The sequence below is a fragment of the Schistocerca americana genome, chromosome 5, assembly GCF_021461395.2.
Source record: "Schistocerca americana isolate TAMUIC-IGC-003095 chromosome 5, iqSchAmer2.1, whole genome shotgun sequence".
Lineage (NCBI taxonomy): Eukaryota > Metazoa > Arthropoda > Insecta > Orthoptera > Acrididae > Schistocerca > Schistocerca americana.
Window position 1 is genome coordinate 51166299 of NC_060123.1, and position 27328 is coordinate 51193626.

Here is a 27328-nt window from a genome sequence, read left to right on the forward strand (position 1 = left end):
GTTGACAGATGTATTTGGTGATGTGGCCATTGTTCCACATCACAATTTTGTAAAAACATATCGTAAACTGTTCTGCCTCTTCTTATCCTCTCTCACAACTGTTTAATCACTACCTATCATTAATGTTTGCTGCACCTTAACTACTAAAAACCAGTCAATTGTGATTCGAACAGAAGTTCTCCCACACTTTAGCTGCTGTACTCTGTACATTGAGTGGTAAATTGTACTGTCTTCCTGATACTGTGGTAGGAACTGGAACTGTCACAAGAATATGTTCAAAAGGAATCGAACACCTGTCTGCCAAACGTGGCCAATGAAATGATCTTGCTGGTGCCATGAAGTTCACAAATACACCACCTTCTGCTTCACAGCACTCTGAAACACATCCTAAGTACTATTTGTTATCATAAACAGCAATAACATAGCAACCTGGTTGTATGTTGCTGCTTTTGCTTCTGAATCCTGAGTCAGACACACTGTGAAAACACATGTTGTGCATGAACCTATAGTTATAACCGGACAGTCTGCTCATCTGCACATTGTCAGAGTCCGCTGGAGAGAAGTGATGATGGCTCCTTGTGCCTGGAACAGTTTTAACGTGTTCTAGTCTGCATTTTAGCAACTCTTCGACTGATTTCACCTCATCTTTTGAAACATAGAATGATTGTATGCCAGAGATATTTTTCTGTACTCAGGTAAATAACTGAAGAGGTGTTAGAATGTGACCTTCTGTAGAGTGCTGCAGAAAAAAATAGCTCGTGATGCCATGCACTTAATGATGGCACCAATACCATCACATACATTTTGACCATGACTTGTTGCAAAAAAATTCCATTCTGCGTGAATCTAAAAATCATGGTAATGCACCCATAAATTTTTGAGATTTTTACAGTTTTTGTACTGACTAACTGCCCCATCACTGAAATATTTCGCAGAATGTATGTGAGGCAGCTTGTTTTTCACATGTGCCCTGACAGTGCGAATGTGGGCATGAACTGCAATGGAATCATGAATTAAACAGTCACTAAAAACGCACAGGTTCATGACAGACACATCACCTGATTCACCTCTAAAGTAAATCGCAAATGGCTGGAGAGTTGCTTGACTGTTGTCCCAATGATATCCTTGGATGGCATCTTGAACTATAAATGCATATTTTCAGAAAAGTCTAGTATTACTATAATTTCATCTTGTTTCAAATTATCCTTACAAAACTGGAGGTAAGCCGATTGTGCTGTTGCTGTGAAGCTGTGTGTGGTCAGTTTTGTCCATTTTCTGTCAACACATTTCAACAAAATCTTCCACTGTACTTTGCTTTGTCTCTAGACTTGTGCGATCCATGTGTGTCCATTGTTTATAAGAAACAAGTTCATTGTCATCCATAAGGAGTTCACCATACAGTTTGTTATTCATGTGTTCTGCAAGATTTGCCTTACCAGGAGACTTTTCACACCTGTGTATCATGCACTGGTAGAAACTGATGTCACACACTAGCAGCTTCGTTACATCTTTGTAATCGAGACCAGAATCCTTTATAGCAGCAAACATCATCTTAGCATTTTGATGGGTCTCACACACACAAACATTGTGTGTGCCACTTGCACTTACAGGCACTACCCATTTTGGCCGAAGGTTGAAAAAAGACGATAAACCTACTTTGGTATTGGGATACTTTTCCTTGAATTCTACATATAGTTCTGATATGTTGCATAGCAACAGTCTTTTTTGCATCTGTACACGTACATTTCCCATTTTCACCATTACATAGTCTTTTTATCCAGGCATTATTCGGCTGTAGTCATTATTTTCATAAAACTGACACTAGCACCTTTATTTCTGAACTCAGTTGCTTACCCTGAGCCTGCTGAAGTTGTGGAAGCACTCCTTGGGTTGCTTTTATTTTCCTAGCTTGCTTTACCATATATGTAGCTACATTGAATTCCTTTGCAGTGTAGTCAATAGATCAGCTGGAAGGTGCAAGGGTAAGAATAGCTACTTTTTTCTGGTGTGTGGATATGGCACATTTTTCTTTCAAATCATGCACAATTTTGTCCAAATCAGAGCATTTCCGGTATGATTTCTGTTCCTTTGGAGCAGATAGTTCTTCCTCTTCCACCATTAGTGTGCAGCTATTTTGTGTTTTAATTCCATTTGAGCTTCTTGTAGTTTTCTTCTACCACAGCTGGGTCTCTCTCTTTTCCTAACTTTGTGTGTCTTCATAGGAGACAAACCAAGAGCATTCACTGAAGTATTTAATTGCTCATCCGCTGTGGTTGTAGGTGGCTGATTTTCTTCGTCACTGTCATGTAAATTATCAGAATATTCTTCATTTTTTAGCAGTGTAACACACCTGGAACATAACTTTTGTCCTGGTTTCATGTTAAGTCCCTCGCACTGATTCACTTTCAATACTGATTTTATATCAATTTCTCTGAGGCTACACTTCACTGTCTTCTTATGAATTCTAAATGGATCGAAACAACTTCTTTGTAGGAAAGAACACTTATCCAGAAACACTTTCAGATGATGATAACAAACACTAAAGTTTCCTGGAACTGTACTTCTTGTGCCCACAGGGTGTATCCCAGATCTCCATAGCAACAAATCTTGGTCCGATTCATCCAGATCATGCAGTACAAAGCGAATGCCACATTTTGTTCCATTTGTTGTTTTATGACATTCAGATGCTTGTGCTCTACCAATACTGCAACTTGTTTGAACAAAAGCACCACTAGTACACTCTTCTGCCTCCATACTGACTTTCCACAACAGTACTGACCAGTCTGAACTACAATCTTAAAAACATGAGTAACCTGTAATTGTTGCTTGTTTCCTTTGCTGTTCCTGCCTAACAATGACTCATTCTGTCCCTGAAAACTACCATTGCTTAACTTTATGTTGCGTAATGGTTCCCAACAATTGCTGCAAAACAAGCTGTCTGCATCATCACTATTACTTGCTAAATCGTGTTAAAAGAAACAGAACCAAATACATCTCTATCAACTTTTATTGTACACAAATGCCTTGCAATAACAAGTTGAAATTTTGCCACATATTATATTATGGTCTACTTATGCAGTGTTTGAAATTTGGCTTGGATATCACTTGTCCCTTTTGTGCTACCACACTTCGAAAATCCGTGTTTTTCAGGCAATTTTTCAAATTTTTGTATTTTTGTGTGTATATAACTCTGTTTGTGTGACTGATATGGACAAGATGAGTTCTGTATGTGTTTAGGCTACATTAAGATTACCACAGAAAAATTTATACCCTTTTTGAGTGAAATATATTTGGCATAGAGGGCACCTACAATATATATCTTTTAAAGTAATTAGATTTTTTAAATCACATTTTGGAATTTTGATTTTCCCTCAGAAATATGTTGTTGGTGTTTTGATTCATAGTGTGTGTTCTGTAAGTGGAAGTTACTGGGTTGTAAAAATTTCATTGGACTGTGCGGAATAGTTTCAAAGTTATTAAGACCTGAAGTTGGGTCTGAAGATAGATTGCCAGATGCGTGTTGCAATTTCCGGATCACGTCACCTTCTTTCACAAGCCATAATTCTGGAACTAATTGGCAGGGGAACTTAAAATTTTGTACATGAGTGTTTGACACTTGGTAGCATTGGCGTGCTAAATTTCAGCCGAATCTGAGACTGTCAGCTGGAACATTTTGTCAAAATTGGTTGAAGTGACATGGAATGAACCAGTTAGGACCTGGAGTAGGACAAGAATGTAAATGTAGCACAGGAGATTGAGTGATAACTGATTACAAATACTGGCTACCATTAGGAGAATAGGCAAGTATGAGGAGATTGAAAGGTGTCTTGAGAAAAAGATTGAGTGTGCAAGTGGGATAGATAAAATAAAAGTAGCTCAGATGTGACTGCAATCAGGAAATGAGAGATTAGTTACACTGATATTTAATCACCCAGGATGGCATTGTTGTCATATTGCTAGTGGTTAGCAGTAAGTGGCTGACAAGAGTTTATCACTACATGACTTCCAGGGGTAATGGAGTTGAAATAGCTTTAAAAGACTAAGTTCATGATGGGAAGAGCAAGGATGTCAGACTTAGATCCTAGTCACCATTAATAATCAACGTGACCAACATAAATGCGAAACAAAAACATTTTAATTAATGTATGTTAGCATAATATTAATTATGATTGCTTTGAGCATTATACTAGTGCACTGTTAATTAACATGTTGGAGACGTGTACCAAACAATCTGATTACAAACAAGTACACAGATATTAAGAATACAAGTAATTTCAGCTTATTATTAAACATGACGAACAGTGCATATGTGTACAGTGGTAATGAATTTATGAACTTGTATAAATAAAGAGAATGAAACACCTGCTATAGATTGACACAATTATCAGGATTATTATAAACTGAGCAATGTGTGAAGTCTTCAAATGACTACCCTAACAGAATCTTATTGAAATCTTTCATGAAACTTAAAGAATTTCAGGTGATATTTAAAAACTATTGACATGAAAGTTAGTGTCTAGGCACTCATAGATGGTGCAGGAACTGAAACTGAGGGTGGCAAAGAATAAGCAAAAATGCCGAACTCTGTTTCCAAATGTTCCTGTCCAAGGGAGGATCCAGGCTGACTGCACCAGTGTAATACTTGCACCACTCCAAAGATAAGTGACAGATATTAATGTCGGTAACATGGGGAAATGGATGAAATCACTAAACATATAAGATCTTCAGATTGTATATAGAACACTGTTGAATTAGCCCCTCCCTCTTTACCACTGTTATGTAGATCCATTATAAGGGAGGGGGATTGTGCTTAATGGCTGAAAGACAGCAGAGGTAATGTCTATGAGAAGCTAGGAGAAGTGCTCTCCAAAACTACTGACCAATGTAATTGACATATATTAGTTGTAGAAGCTTACAACATATTCAAACATAATGCCATATCGTAAACAGAATGACCTCCTCCATGTCAAATAACATGGACTCCAGTAATATCTGTTACATGAAATCCATCTTCGGCTTTTCTCACACGACTTCCTGAAAGCCATGGATCAAACTATCAAATGGACACAGTAATTGTTGTCTTCCAAAAACCATTTTACTCAATACTGCACCAGTCATTATTAATGACTAAAACCAACAGAGCCTTTACAGTTAATTCTAATAGAAGAAGTTGTGAGAGGCACAGATGTTCATAAATTTTTTTAATGATTTCGTGAAGCCTTCAGTTGCCATTTTCTTTAGTTCCTGTACAATTCGGCCATAGGCCATTTTCAAGTATTTTATGGATGATTTTTTGGTAATAAATGATGTCATATATGTTGTTGCTACTATGCATCATGTTATGCTCATAACACATGACATCATCTGTTACCAAAACATCATCCATAAAATACTTGAAAATGGCCTTAAGCCGAATTTGTACAATCATACAGGAAATAAAGAAAATGGCAGCTTGAAGGCTTCAAGACATCATTAAAAAAATTTATGGACATCTGTGCCTCTCACAACTTCTTCTACTAGAATTAACTGTAGAGGCTCTGTTGGTTTTAGTCATGTCATTTTGAGCAAAGTTACAAATGTAAAGAGTACTCCAGAGATGTTTTCCCTGCTTAGTTGAAAAGCTGCTGATGTGTAAGAATTTGATTGTTGTATGGATGTTGCAAACTTTCTTGGGCTATCAACCTCTTGACTGTGCTGTCAAATCCATCACAAGGCTCTCTTCCATGAGCTGTTGCTGAAAAGTGCCATTCAGCCTCTCTGCTGAAATCAACTTGATGGAAATCTAGATTGTAGAAGTTTCTCTTATTTTATACTGAGCAGCAGCACCATCAGAAAAGAATATATTGTTTTAGATTCAAAGTGCTTTATTGAAAAGTCGGTGAGGTTTTTCTGGAAGCAGTAGATAGTCGCAGTGTTATGTTAAAGACAGTCTGAAATAACAGCATAACTGAGATGCTCTATATCTGTTTCTCCTTTGTATTACACAACAAATGGGTTGACAGTGGCTTGCTCACTAGTCCAGTGGTAGCTCTGGACCTCTCATCCTGCATCACAAATGAGTAGTTCTCTGAAAAATCACAGTACACAGCAAACTGTGAATCCTTTAGGCTGCTTCTAATGTGTTTCATAAATTAACTTTTTTTTTGCCTGTAAAGTCTTGATGGACAAACATAGACAGCTTATTGCAAAATAAATTGATGAATCTGTTGTTGATTTTTGTAATGTTTCCTATTTGCACATGTCCACAGAAATCCACTGTCGAAGGTGACATCGTCTACCAGCATCACTGTTGAAGGTGACATTGTCTACCAGCATTTCTTAGAAATGTCTTCTGACCTGTGATCTCAATTTCCTGATTTCCAAGATATGAATTACAGTCTTTCAAGTGATGCTCTGTTGACAGTGGATTGCAAAGAGCCTTTGCAAGGCAGTGTTTATCTGTATTTCTCTTTTTGTACTGAGTTCGACTTAGCATTTTCAGTCATAAGTTTCAAATTGTAGTGAATGACACGTACACACACTATGTGTGTACCACTAGGGCCTACTAGAATAATTTTTTAGGCCTGAACTCTGCAAATTTGGAAAAAACTAGGAGGCATGTTAGGAAAATTTTATGTAAACAATCTGTATGCTTCCTTTAAATTATAAAGCGCAACTCTCTTTGAAACTTTAATTTTCTGACCATTGCTGTTCTTCATTGAAACACAATCCTTTACTCCACCCATGGCCCTGTGTATGTCATAAAATGATCAAATGGTATGGGCAGTTACTACTGGCAGACTTTTCTCTGGTTTTTTTTTTTTATATGGATTTTCCAAGATGCCTCTGTTCTGTAATAGCTCCTTTGCTTGCTGAATCATGTAATTTGGGGCATTGAACACTTGCCTTATCTTCCTTACGCTCAAAGATTCATGCAGGCATGTTAAAATCATGGCTTTTTCTGGTGCTTGAATTTGTGAAGTTGCTGTACACATTGATTGAAACAGTGTTATCTGACACCTTTGTTGTCACTGTCAGAGCACTTCGTCTTGACAAAAAGATTCCTTTTCATAGTAGAATCAGTTCTTTGTCTCTTTCCTGCAGAATATCTCTTAGATGCCATCGTTTTTCTATTTACAGGAGACTCTTTTGCCTCTTGAAGAGAAGTGTTAAGGGTCCGCAAAACCTGAGCTGAGAAATAAAAGTGGGTTCTTGATTCGAGTCTGGCCCTGCATTGTGGCCAGCATCCATTTCAGCTTGAGCAGCCTGCTCTTTTCAAAATGTACTAAGTGTGTTTCTACACTATCACAATTTTTTGCAATTTTTCGAATTTCACAAAAAAGTGTACATTTCCATTCTAAAATAGTTTTCACCTTTTGTTTGGCAATTATGGTTCACTGTTCCTAAAGGACTGAAGCAATGTGAGATTGCACACTTGTTGCTTTTCTCCATCTTATTATCTCAATGTCTTAAATCTGCAAACCTGGAATTTGAAAGTAAATAAATAAAAGCACTGTCTAGAATATATACAATGAAATTCATATTAGCCATTACCATTTTTTTTTAATGCTGGAGTAGTTCAGTTTTTTCCTTAACCTGGATTTTGTGGTAATGCTAGAGCTGCTGTTTCCTATTCCTCCAGAGGCATGTTAACGTTTACTCCTAGTATGTCCTAATCCAATGATGATCCAAAAATGAAACTTTGGGAAGCGTAAGAGTACAGTGCTAGGAAATTTTTGTGATTTTTCAAAATATGGCTGTTTTAGATATTTAAAATTTCAAAAAACTTTTAAATTTTAAACACTGTCAGGTTGTTTACCAAATGAAAGCTCATCTATAGAACCTTAAAATGACATGTTTTGCAGGTCTGTACTTCATCTAGTTTCAGAGAAAATGACAATTAATTATCCTTGAGTGTAGCAATTTTTAATGAACATTTGAAAATTCAACACTTAAAAATTTTTAATGGAATGACGAAAAAAATTTTTATGTTTTTCATTCATAACTATGCAGGGACACTAGGTACACCAAATTACATCAAAATCTAAGCGCTCAAGGTAAATTTCCCTTCATAATTGTGTTAATTTAAAATGGAAAGATCCTGCTTCACCTTCATGCCCTTCAACTCTTATAACTGTACAATTTGTATATAACCTTTTGGTCCCTTTATTATACCCCAGCTACATCGAACGAGTGTATTCCATTCAAAATAGTCAAAAGATTTCTCAGAGTCTACAAATGCTATAAATGTCAGTTGAACTTTTTTTTAACCTATCTTCTAAGATAAGTCATAATGTCGGTGTGGACTAGCGTGTTCCTACATTTCTCTGGAACATAAACAGATCTTCACCGATGTCGCTTCTACCAGTTTTAGCAAGCTTCTGTAAATAATTTTTATCAGTATTTTGCAACCATGCATACATAAACTACTGGTCTGGTAATATTTACTCTTGTCACAGTCTGCTATCTTTGCAATTGAAATCATTACAATCTTCTTGTAGTCTCAGGGTATTTCGTGTGTCTCCTGCATCTTGTACAACAGGTGAAATAGTTTTGTCAGTGTTGACTTTCCTAAGAATATATTGTGGAGTATGAAATTACATTTGTGACTGGAATGAAAGTTTGTCAATAAGGAGGACGTAGTTTGCCACATTGATATATTGAATGTTGTGAGATCTACAGATGTAGAAGTATGTGCGGTGTGCTCCATAGACATGTGCATGTTGGGGACTCTTGCTGTTCATCCATTAGCTTCTTTTTGTTTGGGTCCACAGCCTCAATGCAATTTTTGACTGATAAAACCTTCTTAAATAACCACCATATGCTATCTAATTCTGTTGTATAAGATGACCTTTATTGCATCAGATGTATGTTAACGTTGTTCAGTTTTAGCCACCGGCCATTTTTAAATGTGGTTGTGTTGGTGGTGTGTTTCATACTTAACTAGTAATACCAATGCATTTTCAGTAATATGCATTACCAGGGGAAATACATTATGCCCACTGAAATGAAAATTCAAAAAACAAAAAGAACAAATTTTGTTAATTGTTGTGTTGACCTTCATCAGGTGATTAAGAAAGAAAGAAGAGAGATCAATTGTTTATTAAAGACAAAATATGGAAGACAGAAACACATTGCACATGTCCCTGGATAGAGGAAGGTTCAAAGTTTTGACCTAGCTGTACTGTTGTTTGTTTATATCAACTTGGTGTGTACACCAGAACAGAAATCATTTTATGTGTTGGAATTTGTGTGAAGTCAATCCACTGATCAAGAGCAGTGTGCATTCTGCCATCAATTCAGCAACAAACTGTCTCTGCGCAAGCAGATTTCTGATTGGCATACAAAATTTTTGGAAGTTGGTTGCGTATGCAAAGGGAAGAGCACTGGTGGGCTATGCACATCTGATGAAAATGCTGAGCTTATCCGAGAAACGTTCAGTGGAACCCTTGGAAGTCTGCAAGATGAGTAGGTCAGGAACTTCAGCTTCCTCAAATGACGATGTGGCATGTTTGGAGACGACATCTGTATATGATGCCTTACAAGTTGCAATTACTGCAGCAATTGTGTCTGCAACCATAATATAAGGTACAAATTTTGCGTTTCATTCTCTAGGTCATTGCAGAGCACATTTTTCCAAATGTCTCATCTTTTCGGATGAATTGACATTTCATCTGTCAGGCACAGTAAACCACTGTAATTTAAGAATTTAGAAGAGATAATATCTTGGTGTCCTTGTCAAATGTGAAGGAGACTCACTGAAACTGAGTGTATTTTATGCCATTTTTGGGTTTAAAGTTTATGGACCTTCCTTTTTTGCAGATGGAACTTTGACGAGAATGTCGTATCTGGACATGCTGCAAAATTGGGTGCTTCCTCAGCTTCGCAAAGATCCTAATTATTTCATTGTTATGCATGATGGCACCTTTGAAGTGCAATATTATCTTAACACCACTGCCCCCAAATGTTGGACTGGAAGAGATCTTGATCATTGCTTTTGACCTCCCAGACCTCACATATTGTGATTTATTTATTTATTTATTTTTTCTGTATGGGTACGCAAAATACAGCTATTCTTCATGGGCTGAGAAATCAAATTGTTGAAGCTATTGATGCAATAAACAAGGACCTGTTGATTCATGTGTGGAATGAAGGGGTCTACGTTTCGATGTTCCTCGAGCAATGCACGATGTTTATGTTGAGTGTATGATACAGTGTCTGTATGCGAACATGAAACTTTGAACCTTCCAGTATCCTGTGACGTGCACATGTGTTTCTATCTTTCATGTTTGAAGTAAACAACTGAAATCTGTTCTTTCTTTCTGAATCACCCCTGTACTAACAACATAATTTTTGGAGAGGTACTGATGTGTAAGTAGGGCCCTGAACCAGAAAATACTGAATATGACAATCATTGTGAAAAGTCTCATCTACTCTAGGACTTAAATAATTACATTAAGTTTAATTGAAAAATTTAAAATGTTTATGTAACACACACACACACACACACACACACACACACACACACACACACAAAAGTGCATGTTCTGCATATATAGTATTGCACACGACAGACTACATACATGCACACATTTTGTAATATGTAGTGTAACTAAATGACATATTACAGAATGTGTGCCTGTATGCAGCCAGTGAAGTTAGGCCCACACTGTGTGTGCATGTGTGCATGCAGTGGGGAGGGGAGGGGGGGGAGGGAGGGAGGGAGGGAGGGAGGGAGGGAGGGAGCATTAAATGGGTTTTAAATATGACACACACACACACACACACACACACACACACACACACACACACACACACACACAAAAAACTGCATGTGAAAGTGATAACAGGCTGAAACTGGCCGATAGTGTTATGTATAGGTACTTGATGCAATAATGGTCATATTGTGTAACATAATTTGACACCCTATGGTGGTTATTTAAAATGGCTTTATCATTCAGAATTGTGCTTTTCATGTTGCTTATTGATGACCTGGCACACACTATTAATAGCAACCTCAAGCTGTAATTAAGTACTATCTGAAAAAAGCTGGTCAAACATCCAGTTAGATTTCGATAACATTTCAAAGTGATGAAAGGATTGACAAATTACTTTAGATTTTCAAAAATATAAAATCATCCATGTCACTAAATGGAGATGAGCAATATTTTATGATTAAACTTTTGATAACAAACAGTAGTAATTGATCAGCTCATACAAATACCCAGGTATAACAGTTTGAAGGGATCTGAAATGAAAGATCACATAGCTGCTTGTAGGTAAAACAAGTGGCAGTTTTAAAGTTACTGGAAGGATAATGGGAAAGTGGAGTGAATCTTCAAAAGAGACTACTTGAAAAACATTTGTGCATCTCATCCAAGAATATTTCTCAAGAGTGTGGGACTTACACCAAATAATAAAGAAGGAAAGTGTGAATATTCACAGGTTTGTCTGACTAAAGGTAGTGCACAATGAAAATGTTGAAAAACTTGAATTGGTGGACTGGAAGTTAGATGCAAAGTATCTTGCAAAAGCCTGCATTAAATGAAGAATCTAGAGATATTCTTCAGCTTCCTATGTATCTTATCTGCTCTCTAATTTAAAAAGAAATCATGACATATCTAGTTTATTTCTTTCATGAATGTGATTTGGAAAATCGAATTAGCTGGTAGGAAAGATTGATGTAAGTAACTGCTTCAATCAAGTGCAACTTTTTAAATCCACTTTATGCATGCAAACCTATGAAATAAACTGCAATTTCTGTGTTTGTTATGTTGAGTATACACATTTTTTGTAATTAGGTTGTTTAGTCAGTACTTGGAATAAGTTAACCAACATTGCAGCAAGATACTGCTCAAATTGAGACCAACTCATGATATGTCATTTCCAACTGGTGGTTTTTGTCTTACATTGGACACCAATTATTGGTGGTGATCAGAGTCTAACTGTGGTTCAGAGCTCAAATACTTGTAGTGACAAATCATCGTTGTCTGCTGTGTGTTTTCATGTGCTTGTCAAGTGGAATTGCACATGCCACCACATATGATGTTGCAGTGACAGTGCTCATTATTTCTTGCTATTCTCTTATTCTTGGAGAGATTAGAGAGATTATACTTAGTTACGTGTAGCTTGACTACTGACTCATCATTAACTGTTTCAGCTTTTTTAAGAGATTATTCTGCATTCATGTGAAACGTCTCTCAACTCTTCATACGCGAATTGAATGCAGTTGTTTACTGATCTGATAATAAAGTTATTGTTCTACATAATTCAGAGAGTAGATATTTTACGCACTCCAGCAGGCTTGGAAGATACATACCTAAAAATGTTGTGCAGTTCTAATCACAGCTGCATTGACAGCTGCACTAACGTGACCCAAGCGTAAAGAACTACACAAAAACACAATTACAACATGCAAGAAGAATCCAGAGTGTCATGATTATCCATATGTTCTGAACACATGATCCCATACTGTGGTTCACTCAAGTGCAGGAAAGTTTTCATTATACAGGAGTTACCACTGATGCAATTATGTTTTTAATGGTAGTGAGCCAACTAGATCATCAATATGTTGTGCAAGTTAAGGATAATTTAATTACACTGCTGGCAGGAGAACCTTACAAAGATAAAGCTAAAAGCTGAGCTCATCTGAAGACTCGCCGCTTCACAAGAAGGCTGTGTCTGACAGGTGCTCGTGCTAGAAGACATTGGGGGTTATAAACCATACCAGTACCCAACAACCTTTGTATGCAATATGGAGAATCTGCCTGCCACCACAAGTTACAACAATGATAGTGCTCCAAATGGAATGTCATTGGAAGCCATGGCGGAACTTGTGGATTGCGTATAAGAGGCTATCACTCCTGCACAAGTTAATCCTGTGGCAGAGCCCTTCAGCAGTATAGCAGCAGCAGCAGCAGCAGCAGCAGCATGAGCAGTGGTTGTGCACATTGATTATGATTTGCTGGCAGCAAAGGTAGACATTCTCTGCAAACAGCTCTGGGAACTACTGTCACGAGAAGGTATCAGCCGAGACAGAAAACATTATCGTCGCAGATCTAGGAGCCAATCCTCAGATAACAACTTGTCTTCTAACTCAGAATAGTTGGCATGCTGATATCATCAAAAGTTTGGTGAACGGGCACGCAAGTGTACAAGTCCACGCTAGTTCCCAAATGCCGGCAGTAGTTGATCTTAGCCACAGCTGACTGCTGGGCAGGATCACAATACCTGCTTATTAGTGACAGAAGGTCTGGACTAAAATATCTAGTAGATACAGGTTCCAATTTGAGCATACTGTGATTACCCTTGGTGCAACCCTGTCGACCACTGGCCACATTCTGTTTTGCAGCTAACAATTTCATATTGTCATGTGGAATTGGACTAGGGACTATGTCTCATAGCCAGTCATTGGTATGGATTTCCCGGCATACTACCAGTGATGCCACCTGACATTGTGAGTTCTTGATTCCTTTACAGCGTGACTGGCCAGACTACCACTGGGTTCTTCCACGGCAAGATCATACGCAGCACCAAACTGAGCAACCAAAGGACTGCAAATATGCTTCTGTATTATGCTGACTTCCTGCTCTGAATACGCCCCCTGGAGTTCCAAAACAGGTGCAGCATAATACAGTGTATCTTATTAATACCATGGATGGTCCTCCAGTATCGTGTAGGCCTAAACTTTTGCCACCAGATTGCCTAGCAGTAGCTAAAGTCAAGTTTGCCAGCACATTAAAAGAAGGCATTTTCTGATCATCATATGGTCGTTGGTCATCTCCACTGCACCGGGTTCCTAAGAACAGTGGAGCATGGTGTCTATGCAGTGATTATAGAGCACTTAATGCAAGAAGTGTACCAAACTGTTAACCCGTTTCATTGTTGTGAAAATATAATCATGCTTGACATGGTGCAATGATCTTCAGTGTGCCGAATTGTGCCAAGGCCTATACTCAGATACAGGTGGCAGAAGAATATATACTGAAAACAGTAGTTATTACACCATTCAGGTTGTTAGAAAGCATTTATGACTTTTGTTTACACAATGCAGCCAAACGTAGCAAAAATTTAGTAATTCTGTACTCCAAGGCCTACCCTTCGTCCCCCCCCCCCCCCCTCCCCCCGGGGTCTCGCCTCTCTTTGACAGGTTTGTGCTTGGCTACCATGGGGCCCCACCCTTTGCAGCATTTTTCCTTTCCATGCTGCATGTCTATCCTCTTGCTATTCTTTTTCACCTCCCTTGGGGAACATATCTGGGGATTTACTGGGAATGTTCTGCATTGTGTCGCTGATGTACGAACAGTGTCATCTTTATTTATTTCATCTTTATTTTTGACTCCCTTTTCCTTTCTTTGTTTCCCTTCTCCTCTCGTTCCTCTGCTTCTGCATTTGATAATCCTCTTTTTTCTCTTCTTCCTCCCTGTGCGCTCCTGAAGGCTGGCCCACACATCTGATGCGTAACAGACGACTGGGTAATGCATAATTCCCAGCCCCAGGTCGACAAGTAGGGTTTGCACGTACCCTTTGGTACAGGATAGGCCCAGGGAGGGGTGATTGCCTGAGCTGCAACCTTCCCAAATTGCCGATTGGTCTCTCTGTCAGATGTTAGGTAGGTGTGGCCTGAGGTGTGAACAATTACCTAAGGCGGGTGTGTCCCCTTGTGAAGAGAGCCCCCAGTTGGAAGGAGCGCACTATCGGAGACATTGGAAATCATGGTGGATTTTCTCGCAATGAGTCACTCATCATCCCAATCAATGTCTACAAAACGTAAATGTAATGAGGCTGTTGATTCAAAGACCCTTTCCGCTGCACCATGGTTCCTTGTGGTCTCACGTACTGAAGATGGTCAGTCCTTCACCACAGTCAATCCCCTTATTATTCAGAAAGCTCTTGATGCAATTGCTGGCCCTGTGAAATTCTGATCTCATTTACGGAATGGTACTTTGCCTTTGGAGATGGTTCTGATTCTCAAACACAACACCTGCTTGCTGCCTCACTTCTCCATGGCTATCCTGTCCGTGTTGAGGCCCACAGAGCTTTGAATTCTTCCTGTGGTGTAATTTACACTAGGTTGCTTGATGGTCTAACCGAGGCCGAAATACAATCTTACTTGTCTGATCGGGGTGTCATTGCCATTCATCATGTAATGAAAAAGGTAGATTCCTTCTTAGTGTCCACCCGCACTATTTTCCTCGCCTTTGATAGGGTGGTGCTGCCATCGAAGCTCAAAGCAGACTATGAAATTATCACAATCCGGCCGTACATTTCGAACCTGATGCGCTGCTATCAGTGTCATTGTTTTAACCACACTAGAGCATTTTGTCAACGCCCAGCCAAATGTGTAACCTGTTGGAGGGATGCACACGAGGGCAATTGTCTGCCTCCTCCTCCTCCTCCCCACTGTATCAGCTGCAATGGCGGCCATGCTGCCTTCTCTTGGGATTGTCCCATGTATCTAGATGAGCGAACTGTCCAAGAGATTCAGGTAAAGGAGAAAGTGCCTTACCCAGTAAGCTTGCAAGTTACTGGCTAGTCGCAAACCCTGTGTTCTCTTGTGTGGAACCTGTAGTTCTGTTCTTATTAGTCCGCGCTTCATGAAGGACATGGCCACGCAGACATGTTACCTCAAATTCGGCTCAGAGGTTGTGAAATAGCCCAGTGTGAAGGTAGCTTGGCGATCCCCCTGTCCCGCTGAGCAGCAAACCATCAAACTCTCGCCTCAAGGTGCGAAGACTCCGACTACACAACCAGAAGGCAAGAAAGGACAGAAGGAGTAGTCCCGTGAAGACTTCCTCCATCCCTCCAGCCAAACAACCCCCGAGTCTTCCTCTAACCGGAAAGGCTCGAAGAAGTCCACTAAAGGCAAACGGTCTTCTCCTTCGCCAGTTCGAAGTTCCTGTTCGACGGTGTCACCACGTGCTACCTTAGCCCGACTGGCCCCTGTATCGCTGGTGCGCACCACCAATCGTTTTTCAGTGTTGGACTCCACAGACAGACCGCAGAAGCAAGCCAATGTTTCTGTAGACCCCAAGGAGGAGGATCCTCCTGCTCCTGTGCCCTGTAGTAGTGACTCTACACCGGCAGTCACTTGGCGGCTGCTGAGTTGACACCCCTCCATCTCTGCCTCCTCATGACTGTCCTTCAATGGAACATTTGCCGCCTTCAGTCCCACAAAGAGGATTTACAGCTGCTCTTAGCATTGCAGCATCCCCTTGTACTCTGCCTTCAGGAAACAAAATTGCGCCTTCACGACTGTTTTGAGCTTTTACATTACTTGCCGATTCATTTTGTCCTTCCCTCTGAGGCCAGTATTCTGTCTCATGGATGCATCATGCTGCTCATATGGGATGACCTTCATAGTCAACCAATCTCCCTGACTACCCATCTTCAAGCTGTTGCAGTTCGTCTTTTCCTTCCCCGCCTGACTTTCTCCCTCTGTACCATTTATGTACCTCCATCCTTCGTTGTCGCCATGGCAGACTTAGTTCAGCCTATAGGGCAGCTACCTCCCCCGATTTTGCTACTCAGTGCCTTTAATGTGCATCATCCCCTCTGGGGTTCTCCCAGGACCTGTCAGAGAGGTGCCCTCTTGGCTGACCTTAACCAACTCAACCTCTTCTGCCTTAACACTGGAGCACCCACTTTCCTTTCTGACTTCCCTCACACCTGATCCCATTTGGACCTATCCTTTTGCACTGCCCAGCTTGTCTATCATCTCGAGTGGTCTGTTCTTTATGACATGTACTCGAGCAACCATTTCCCGAATGCTCTCTGTTTGCTGACTCCTACACCACCCACATGCACCCCAAATGGCAGCTTACTAAGGCCGACTAGCAGCTTTACTCCTCTGTGGCAACCTTCAAAGAACAAGATTTCCCCAGTTGTGATGACCAGGCGCACTATCTCACCAATGTTATTCTTACTGCTGCAGAACATTCCATTCCTTGCACTTCCTCTTTACCACGTCATGTTCCAGTCCCTCGGTGGACTGAGGGTTGCCACGATGCAATTTGCGGATGGAGACGTGCTCTTGGTGTTTTTAAGCGTCATCCTACAATGGCAAACTGCATTCATTATAAACATATACGTGCAAAGTGTCATCGCATCCTTTGGTATAGCAAACGAGCTAGCAGGCTTTCATTCACTAGTTCTTTTAACAGTTCCACCCCTTCCTCTGTCGTGTGGGCCAACCTCCGATGACTCTCTGGGACCAAGATCCATTCCCCAATTTCCGGCCTGACAGTAGCAGATGATGTTATTGTGAACCCTATTTCTATCTCCAACATCTTGGTTCACCATTTTGTGGAACTTTCAAGCTTTTCGCACTATCACCCTGCCTTCCTCCATCGGAAACAAGCAGAGGTGGCTCGGGCGATACCCTTCTCTTCTCCGAATTGAGAGTGCTACAATGCCGCCTTCACTATGAGGGAGCTTGATCATGCTCTCAATTCATCCTTAACCTCCGCCCCAGGGCTGGACGCCATCCACATTCAGATGATGCAGCACCTTTCTCTTGCTGGAAAGCACTTTCTGCTTAACACGTACAACCACATCTGGGCAGAGATCACATTTCCTGGACTCTGCCATGAAGCCATCGTCGTACCCATACCTAAGACTGGCAAGGACAAAAACCTTCCTTCTAGCTACCGCCCCATCTCTCTTACCAGCTGTGTTTGCAAGGTGATGGAACATATGATTCATGCCCGGTTGGTGTGGTAGCTCAAGTCTTGACATTTACTAACGAATGCACAGTGTGGAATTTGAGCGCAGCGTTGTGCAGTTGACCATCTTGTTACTTTGTCCACCCATGTCATGAATGGTTTTATGTGGAAATCCCAGACTATGGCCTGGTTTTTTGATTTGGAGAAGGCCTACGACACCTGCTGGAGAACTGGTATCCTCCGTACTCTTTACACGTGGGTCTTCCTTGGGTGCCTGCCCTGTTTTCTTCAGGCATTTTTACAAGATGGAGTTTTCAAGGTGCATGTGGGCTTTGCCTTGTCAGACACCTGTATCCAGGAAAATGGTGTGCCTCGGGATTCCATCCTGAGCATCGTCCTCTTTGCTATCACCACTAACCCTATAATGGCCTGTCTCCCACTGGGCACCTTCGGCTCTCTTTTTGTAGATGATTTTGTCATCTATTGCAGTTATCCACGGACCTGTCTCACTGAGCGGCGTCTTCAGCACTGTCTTGATCGTCTTTACCCCTGAAGCATCGACAATGGCTTTTGCTTTTCCCCTGAGAAAACCGTCTGTATGAATTTCTAGTGGCGCAAATGCTTTCTCTCACCATCTCTACATCTTGGGCCTGTTGCCCTTTTGTTCATTGAAACTACAAAATTTCTGGTGCTCAAGCTTGATAAGAAACTCTCTTGGTCCTCCCATGTGTCTTACCTGACAGCCTGCCGTACGAGATCTCTCAATCTCCTACATGTCCTCAATGGTACTTCCTGGCGTGCCGATCAAACCACCCTCCTCTGTTTGTATTGGTCCCACGTCCATTCGAAACTCGACTATGGGTGCTTTGATTATGCGTTTGCAAGTCCATCCCTCTTACGCCGTCTCAACACTATCCACCATCATGGCATCCGTTCAGCCACGGGCACCTTTTACACCAGCCCGTTTGAGAGTCTGTATGCTGAAGCTGCTGAACTCCCACTGCCCTAACGCCATGACTTTCTCCTCAGCAGGTATGCATACCATTTGTCTGCCATGTGTGGCCACCCCTCCTATGCCTCCTTCTTCGACGATTCCTTTGATTGTCAGTATGGGGCTCGTCCTTTTTCTCTGTTGCTTCCCGGAGTCCGCTTTTGCCACTTGCTACGGCAACTTAACTTCAAGCTATCTGCAACTTTCCCAGTGGGTGTGAACCCTTCACCACCTTGGCTTCGTGAAGTGACCCATGTTAACCTTGGCCTTCATTCACTTCCTAAGGACACTACTCAAGCCTCGGTCTATCGCTTCCAGGTTCACAACCTTCTCATGGAACTTTGCGATAGTACCTATGTGTACACTGATGGCTCTCGGTCTTACCATGGGTTCGGGTGTGCCTTCGTCATTGGCACCTGTGTCTCGATATTGGCTTCAAGCACACTCCTCAGTATTTACAGCCGAGCTCTTTGCCTTGTATCAGGTCACCAAGTACATCCGGCAACACAGCCTTTCCAATCGTGTCCTCTGCTCAGACTCACTCAGTGCCCTCCAAAGTCTATGTGCGCTGTACACTGCTCATCCGTTAGTGCAGTGGGTCCAGGAAAACTGACACTTGCTCACTCTTCATGGAGCCAGTGCCATGTTTCTGTGGGTCCCTGGTCATGTCGGTCTGCCAAGAAACGACGCTGCTGACACAGCTGCCAAGGCTGCAGTCCTTGTACTGCAGCCTGCGAGTACCTTTATTCCCTCCGATGATTTCTGAGTTGCCATCTGTCAGTAGGTGGTGTCCTCCCTTCACAGGAATAAGCTTCGGCTCATTAAGCTTCTCCCAGCACCTTGGATGACCTCATCTTGGGCGTCTTGCCGGGCTGTGTATTGGGCACTGCCTTTTTAGCCATCATCATTTGGTAATTGGTGCTACTGCACCACTTTGTACATATTGCGTCAAAATTTTAACTGTCTGCCACTTCCTGCTTGATTCCCATTTTTTTTAACAATTTATGTTCCAGCTTGGCTTTTCCATCTGATTCATCAGCCATTTTAGTGAATGACGCACGGACTGTCAACCACGTTTTACGTTTTAACTGCTGAAGCAATAAGGCGAAGGCCATTTAATTTTTAGTTTTGGACCTCCATTTCTGCATTGTGGTTTTCTTTAGCCCTTTTTCCATGTGCAAGTTTTTAGCTGTCTACTATTCTGTCCATTGGGACTGACGTACAGTCATTTAACTCCTCTCTGTGTTCGTATTCTATAGTTTTGACTTGGGCACGTATGATCCCAGTTGTTTTTTGCGCCCCAAAGCAAAGCAAAACAAAACAAAAACAAACAAACAAAACCTACCGTTCTTCTTTGCTTACCTTGGTAATATCTTTTCTAATCTTTTCGATCACTGAAGAACATCAGGAACATCACAGAGATGTGTTCAGAGGGTTTGAGCAGTATGGTGTCGCTTTGAATACAGCCAAATGTGTATTTGGCCAACTGGAAGTCAATTTTCTTGGTCATTGTGTATCTTCTGCAGGTTCCTTCCCCCTGCCAACAAGATTGAAGCTATTCTGTGAATACAGGAACCAAGCACCATCAGGGAGCTGCATCAGTTTCTCGAGATATTAAATTTTTGTCATTGGCATCTACCGCAGGTTGCAGAGCTACAAGAACCATTAACTGCAGCACTTTCTGGCCCTAAAATTAAAGGAAGCTCTTTGGTGCAGTGGACTGAAGCAGTGAGCTGCATCTTTGATGCCACTAAACAAAACATGTCAAATGCTGCACTTGTGACGTTAAGCTTGATGCACTCTTAGTGATGGTGCTGGTGCAAACCAAACAGCTATAGGTGCCATATTACAACAATGGACTGATGGCTCCTAGCAACCACTAGCCTTTTATCCTCATAAACTGTTGCTATTGCAGCAAAAGTGGAGTACTTACGACTGAGAACTTCTCACTTTGTATAAAGCTCTCGAGTGCTTCCGGCCACAGACAGAAGCAAGAGATTTCACTGTCTTTATGGACCATAAACTGTTAATATATGCATTCAGGCGGAATAGCAACAACTTTTCATTGCAACAGCATAATCAGGAATTTATTTCACAGTTCACCACCACCTTCAGGCACATCTCTGGTATGGACAACATGGTAGTTGACTGTCTTTCATTTCCAGTCCCATTGGCTTCAGTGCTCTTGCCCAGGTGCAATAACAGACCAAAAACTTCACACCTTTCTGAATGGCATTGCAGTCGCAACTTGTTAATGTGTAGATGTTAAAATAATTGTGGCATCGTTGCCTGCTCAATTTTGCAAGCAAGTTTCCAGCAGTTTACACAACTTGTCTCATCCTGGAGTCTGTCCGACATTCCGTCTGGTGTTGAAGTGTTTGTCTGGGCAGGAATGGAGGAGGACTGTTGCGAGTGTACATGCACATGTATGCCATGTCATGCCAATGCAGCGAAGTGTCACACCGTGTACATGTACCAGTGAGCAAATTCCCCAACCCCCCCAGGGGGCTCATGATTCTTTGGTGAGTTTGTGCTGAGCACACATGGGGCCCCGAGCTATTGCAGCTCATTCTTCATTCCCTAACTGCATTTCCTTCTCCCTGCCTCCTCCACCCCTATCCCCGTTCCTTCCCCATTGCCATATACTTCCCCCCTCTCGGTGTTCTGATTTTTGTCGACCTGGCTATTCCCCTGGTTTCTTTCAGCGTTTTGGCATTTCATTCCCCACTTGAGGTTTGACCTCCATTCCAAAATTTCCTGTTCTTAGTGTGAGCCATTTGGGGAAGAACTCCATCCCTAGCATCTATGGTGTGGATTCCTCTCCCCCCTTCCTTCCCCTCTCCCTTCCCCACTGTAGCCCCCTTCCTCCCTGCTAGGTCACCAGCACATGTAGCCAGTCCATGTGGTGGGTCTGTTTTGTACCCATATGGCTGAGCCCCTGTCAACTCAGGGACCACATTACTGATTCCTGAACTGTTCCCTCCCCATGTATGCCAAGGAGTAGCTGCTTGTCTTCTTGGATCATCAGAATTCATGACAACGGCCGCCATACCAGACAGCTCTTGCTGTGGCTGGGTGGCACCCATGGGGAGAGCCCCTGGTCGGAGTGGGTGGTATCAGGGCAGATGCTTGGCACTTGAAGCGTATCAAGCTGCAAAAATCTGGCCTTCTCACACAGCCATCTCTTAAAATGGTGAAGGATCCTTAAATGCCACCCCATCCTGCAAACTGATGAGGAACTCTGGGTTAATCTGGAGCGGCGTGGTGTTCATTTTGTTTGATGTGTGCAGAAGGGTCGCAAAGACAACCACACTGATAGTGGTGCTTTCATTCTGGCTTTCGAGGGGGTACCCTCCCAGAGAAGGTCAAGGTTATGTGACACAGATGTCACGTGAAGCCGTACATCCCCCCCCCCCCCCCCCCCCACCCCACCCCCCCTCCTATGCGGTGCTTTCGGTGCTTGTGTTATGGGCATATGTCTTCCCATTGTATGGCGGACCGTTTGTGTGGTGTCTGTGGCCACCCAGTCCATGAGGGAAGCCCTTGTGCTCCGCCACCTGTGTGTGTGTCAACTGTGCTGGTCCTTGGATCGCCTGTCTTACACTGAGGCTCGCCAAAAGTATGAGACTCCACCCAGTGTCACTATCTTCAACTTTTGCCTCTGTTACTTCCTTTCCTCATCCTCCTCCTCCCCCCCCCCCCCTTGTCCTTTCCCAGCCCCATCCCACTCTCCCCTCCATCTCCCCTGCAGTTCCCATGACCTCCCATCAGGGAGTCGCTCCCCCCTCCCCGGCCAAAGAAGTGCCCCCCTTCTTCAGCATCTCCTCCCAGGACCCCCCCCCTGCGGGTTCGGGGGTAAGAATAGGCCCGCGGTATTCCTGCCTGTCGTAAGAGGCGACTAAAAGGAGTCTCAAATGTTTTGGCCTTAATGTGATGGTCCCCCTTGGGGTTTGACCTCCATTTTTCAAAATTCTACAGAAGTACGAGCCTTTTGGGGAAGGACACCTTACATGGTGTACCACTGGTCCTAAGTGCACTAAGACCTTGGCACTCAGCATTGCACCGGCGTTGTCACCATACCCATTATTCCTCAAATTGGGCCTAAACGCCTGATGGGTTGTCCAAGTTACGCCCATAGTGCATCTCCATCTGCACCAGCGATCATGATGGACTTTCCATGGCACCAGAAATCCAGCACGGTAGCCAGCCCGTTGTGGTGGGGTCGTCATGTACCCTCTAGGTTGTAGCCCCCTGACAACACAGGGATCGTACTGCCGATACCTGAGCTGCACCCTCCCCACGTTGGCCAAGGAGTAGATGCCCGTCTCCTTGGGGCATCAGGACTCCCGGCAATGGTCATCCTGCCAGGTGGCCCTTGCTGCGGCTGGGTGGCGCCCGTGGGGAGAGCCCCTGGTCGGAGTGGGTGGTATCGGGGCGGACGTTTCGCACATGAAACGTCAACACGTATCAGGTCGCTCTGCGGCCGAGTCTTCCAAACGAAAAGGTACCGTTTCTAGTTCTGGTTCTCCTGCCCTTTCCCCCTTGGCCACTCCATGGGAGGAGGGTCAGGCCCGCCGGCTTGGGGCGAAGTACTTCCCCCGCTATTTGGTCTGTTCTTGAACAGATGGGGGGACGTTCGCCACCTCCAAGCCCATGTTCTTTGTTCAGCACATTGAGGACGTCTTCGGGGAAATCGAGGCTCTCAGCAAGATGCGATCAGGGTCCGTTCTTATCAAAACCACCTCTGCCACACAATCGGCGGCACTCCAGGCGTGCGACCGCCTCGGGGACATCCCAGTCTCCATTGTCCCACATCTGGCACTAAATAGGACGCAGGGGGTTATTTTTCATCGTGACCTCCTGCTACAATCTGATGAGGAGCTCAGGGCCAACCTGGAGCGCCGCGGCGTGCATTTTGTCCGGCGAGTCCAGTGCGGCCCCAAAGACCGTCGCATCGACACCGGGGCCTTTATCCTCGCCTTCGAGGGAGAAGGTAAAGGTGATGTGCTACCGGTGCGACGTGCGACCTTACGTCCCGCCTCCTATGCGCTGTTTTAGGTGTTTGCGCTTTGGGCACATGTCGTCCCGGTGTGAGGCTGAGCCCCTTTGTGGCGACTGTGGACGTCCTCTTCGTGAGGAACATACTTGCACCCCACCACCTCGGTGCTCTAATTGTCCTGGCGTCCACTCGCCTAGGTCCCCAGACTGCCCCGCCTATCAGAAGGAGAAAAAGGTACAAGAAATCAAAACTTTGGATCGGCTCTCTTATTCTGAGGCCAGGAAGAAGTATGACCGCCTTCATCCCGTGTCACTGGCCACTTCGTTTGCCTCAGTTGTGTCCACTCCTTCCGCTGTATCCTCACTTCTATCCTGTCCCCCCTCCGCCTCCTCTGCCCATCAGGGGGCTCTGCCTCCGCCTCCCAAATCCCTCCCTTCCAACTCCTCCTCCCCCGCGGCCCCCACCCCCCCTGCCCCAGGGGCCACCCTTCCTCCTCCTCCTCCCCCCACGCCACCTGAGAAGCGATCCTCTTCTCAGGCGTCCATTGGGGAAACGTTCCGGACCCCAGCTTCCGAGGTCCGGCGTTTCAAAACGGTCCCCGCGCGTGAGGACCTTCTTCGGGTCCAGCCCGCCATCCCTGTGCCTCCTCGGCCTTCCAAGAAGGCCTCCAAGAAGAAGTCTCTATCCCCCTCTCCACCCCGGCGCGTTTCATCTGACGCTTCATCCGTGAGTCGCTGCTCCCGGCCGTCCTCAGTTTCGCCGGGACACTCTGCTGCCAGGCGTTCCGCCGGCCTTTTGTCGGCAAATGATGCGGCCCCTCCTACACAATCAGGGACAGCGGCCGCAGCTGGCGACGAGTCGATGGAACCGGATCCGCCTGCTGTCAGTTGTAGCGTTGTTGCCTCGCAACCTGGCCCTCCGCGGCCATCGAGGTGACCAGCTCTTCCCCGTCTCGTTCCCCCAACCTTTTGAATAGCAATGGCGTTGTTTCATTGGAACATAAGAGGTATTCGATCTAATCGGGAGGAATTACAACTGCTCCTCCGCCTGCACTGTCCGCTCGTCCTTGGTCTCCAGGAAACCAAGTTGCGCCCGACTGACCGTATTGCCTTTTCCCGCTATACCTCGGAGCGGTATGACCTCGCCCCTGTGGACGGTATCCCAGCTCATGGTGGGGTCATGTTGCTCGTTCGGGACGATGTCTATTACCATCCCATCCCATTGACCACCCCACTCCAAGCAATAGCTATCCGCATTACTTTTTCTGCTTTTACTTTTTCAGTTTGTACCATCTACACTCCACCGTCATCTGCTGTTAGTCGGGCTGACATGATGCACCTGATCGATCAGCTTCCCCTGCCGTTCTTATTGTTTGGCGACTTCAATGCCCATCATCCCCTTTGGGGCTCTCCTGCATCCTGTCAAAGAGGCTCACTCTTGGCGGATGTCTTCAACCATCTCAATCTTGTCTGCCTCAATACCGGCGCCCCGACTTTCCTCTCGGACTCTACTCATACCTACTCCCACTTGGACCTCTCGATCTGTTCTACCACTCTTGCCCGTCGGTTCGAGTGGTATGTCCTTTCTGACACCTATTCGAGCGACCACTTCCCCTGTGTCGTTCGTCTCCTGCACCACACCCCATCCCCACGTCCTTCGCGCTGGAACATACTGAAAGCTGACTGGGGACTTTACTCCTCCCTGGCGACCTTTCCGGACCACGATTTTCCCAGTTGTGACAGTCAGGTCGAATACCTCACGGCTGTTATTATCCATGCTGCTGAACGTTCCATACCTCGTACTACTTCTTCTTCACGTCGCGTTTCCGTCCCCTGGTGGAACGAGGCTTGTAGGGACGCTATCCGTGCTCGACGACGTGCTTTACGCACCTTTCGCCGCCATCCTACGTTGGCGAATTGTATTGAATACAAACGACTCCGAGCGCAATGCCGTAGAGTCATCAAAGACAGCAAAAAAGCTTGCTGGGCCTCTTTCACGAGCTCCTTTACCAGTTTTACTCCCTCTTCCGTTGTTTGGGGTAGCCTGCGCCGGTTGTCGGGCATTAAGGCCCACTCCTCAGTACCTGGCCTGACCTCAGGTAATGAGGTCCTTGTTGATCCTGTGGCTGTCTCCAACGCCTTTGGCCGCTTTTTCGCGGAGGTTTCAAGCTCCGCCCATTACCATCCTGCCTTCCTTCCCAGGAAAGAGGCAGACGAGGCTCGGCGACCTTCCTTCCACTCGCTGAATCTGGAAACTTACAATGCCCCCTTTACTATGCGGGAACTCGAACGTGCGCTTGCACTGTCCCGGTCCTCTGCTCCGGGGCCAGATGCCATTCACGTTCAGATGCTGGCACACCTTTCTCCGGCGGGCAAAAGCTTCCTTCTTCGTACCTACAATCGCATCTGGACCGAAGGTCAGGTCCCCATGCGTTGGCGTGACGCCGTTGTTGTTCCTATACCCAAACCCGGGAAGGATAGACACCTTCCTTCTAGTTACCGCCCCATTTCTCTTACAAGCTGTGTCTGTAAGGTGATGGAGCGCATGGTTAATGCTCGGTTAGTTTGGATTCTTGAATCTCGACGGCTACTTACTAATGTCCAATGCGGCTTTCGTCGCCGCCGCTCCGCTGTTGACCACCTTGTGACCTTGTCGACCTTCATCATGAACAACTTTTTGCGAAGGCGCCAAACGGTAGCCGTGTTCTTCGACTTGGAGAAGGCTTATGATACCTGTTGGAGAGGAGGTATCCTCCGCACTATGCACAAGTGGGGCCTACGCGGTCGTCTGCCCCTTTTTATTGATTCCTTTTTAACGGATCGAAAGTTTAGGGTACGTGTGGGTTCCGTATTGTCCGACGTCTTCCTCCAGGAGAACGGAGTGCCTCAGGGCTCCGTCTTGAGCGTAGCCCTTTTTGCCATCGCGATCAATCCAATTATGGATTGCATTCCACCTAATGTCTCAGGCTCTCTCTTTGTCGATGACTTCGCGATCTACTGCAGTGCCCAGAGAACATGCCTCCTGGAGTGCTGCCTCCAGCGTTGTCTAGACAGCCTCTACTCATGGAGCGTGGCAAACGGCTTCCGGTTCTCTGAAGAGAAGACGGTTTGTATCAACTTTTGGCGATATAAAGCGTTCCTTCCGCCATCCTTACATCTCGGTCCCATTGTTCTCCCATTCGTGGACACAACTAAGTTTCTAGGGCTCACGTTGGACCGGAAACTGTGTTGGTCTCCACATGTCTCTTATTTGGCGGCCCGTTGTACACGTTCCCTTAATGTCCTCAGAGTTCTTAGCGGTTCATCTTGGGGAGCGGATCGCACTGTCCTGCTTCGCTTGTATCGGTCCATAGTCCGATCGAAGCTGGATTATGGGAGCTTCGTCTACTCGTCCGCTCGGCCGTCCCTCTTACGCCGGCTCAACTCCATCCACCATCGGGGGATACGTCTTGCGACCGGAGCCTTCTACACTAGTCCTGTCGAGAGTCTTTACGCTGAAGCTGCCGAGTTACCATTGACCTACCGGCGCGACATACTGCTGTGTCGGTATGCCTGCCGGCTGTCGTCTATGCCCGAACACCCCTCTTACAAGTCCTTCTTCGCCGATTCTCTCGACCGTCAGTACGGGTTGTATGTGTCTGCCCTGCTGCCCCCCGGAGTCCGCTTCCGTCGCCTGCTTCGACAATTGGATTTTGCC

General features: G+C 44.4%; 1 protein-coding gene across 1 annotated transcript in view; it reads left to right on the forward strand.

Annotated features, from left to right (window-relative positions):
• The window catches only part of LOC124615821 (solute carrier family 35 member F5), a 171321-nt gene that overhangs the window by 1615 nt on the left and 142378 nt on the right, over positions 1-27328 (forward strand). The gene's annotated exons all lie outside the window — the stretch shown is intronic.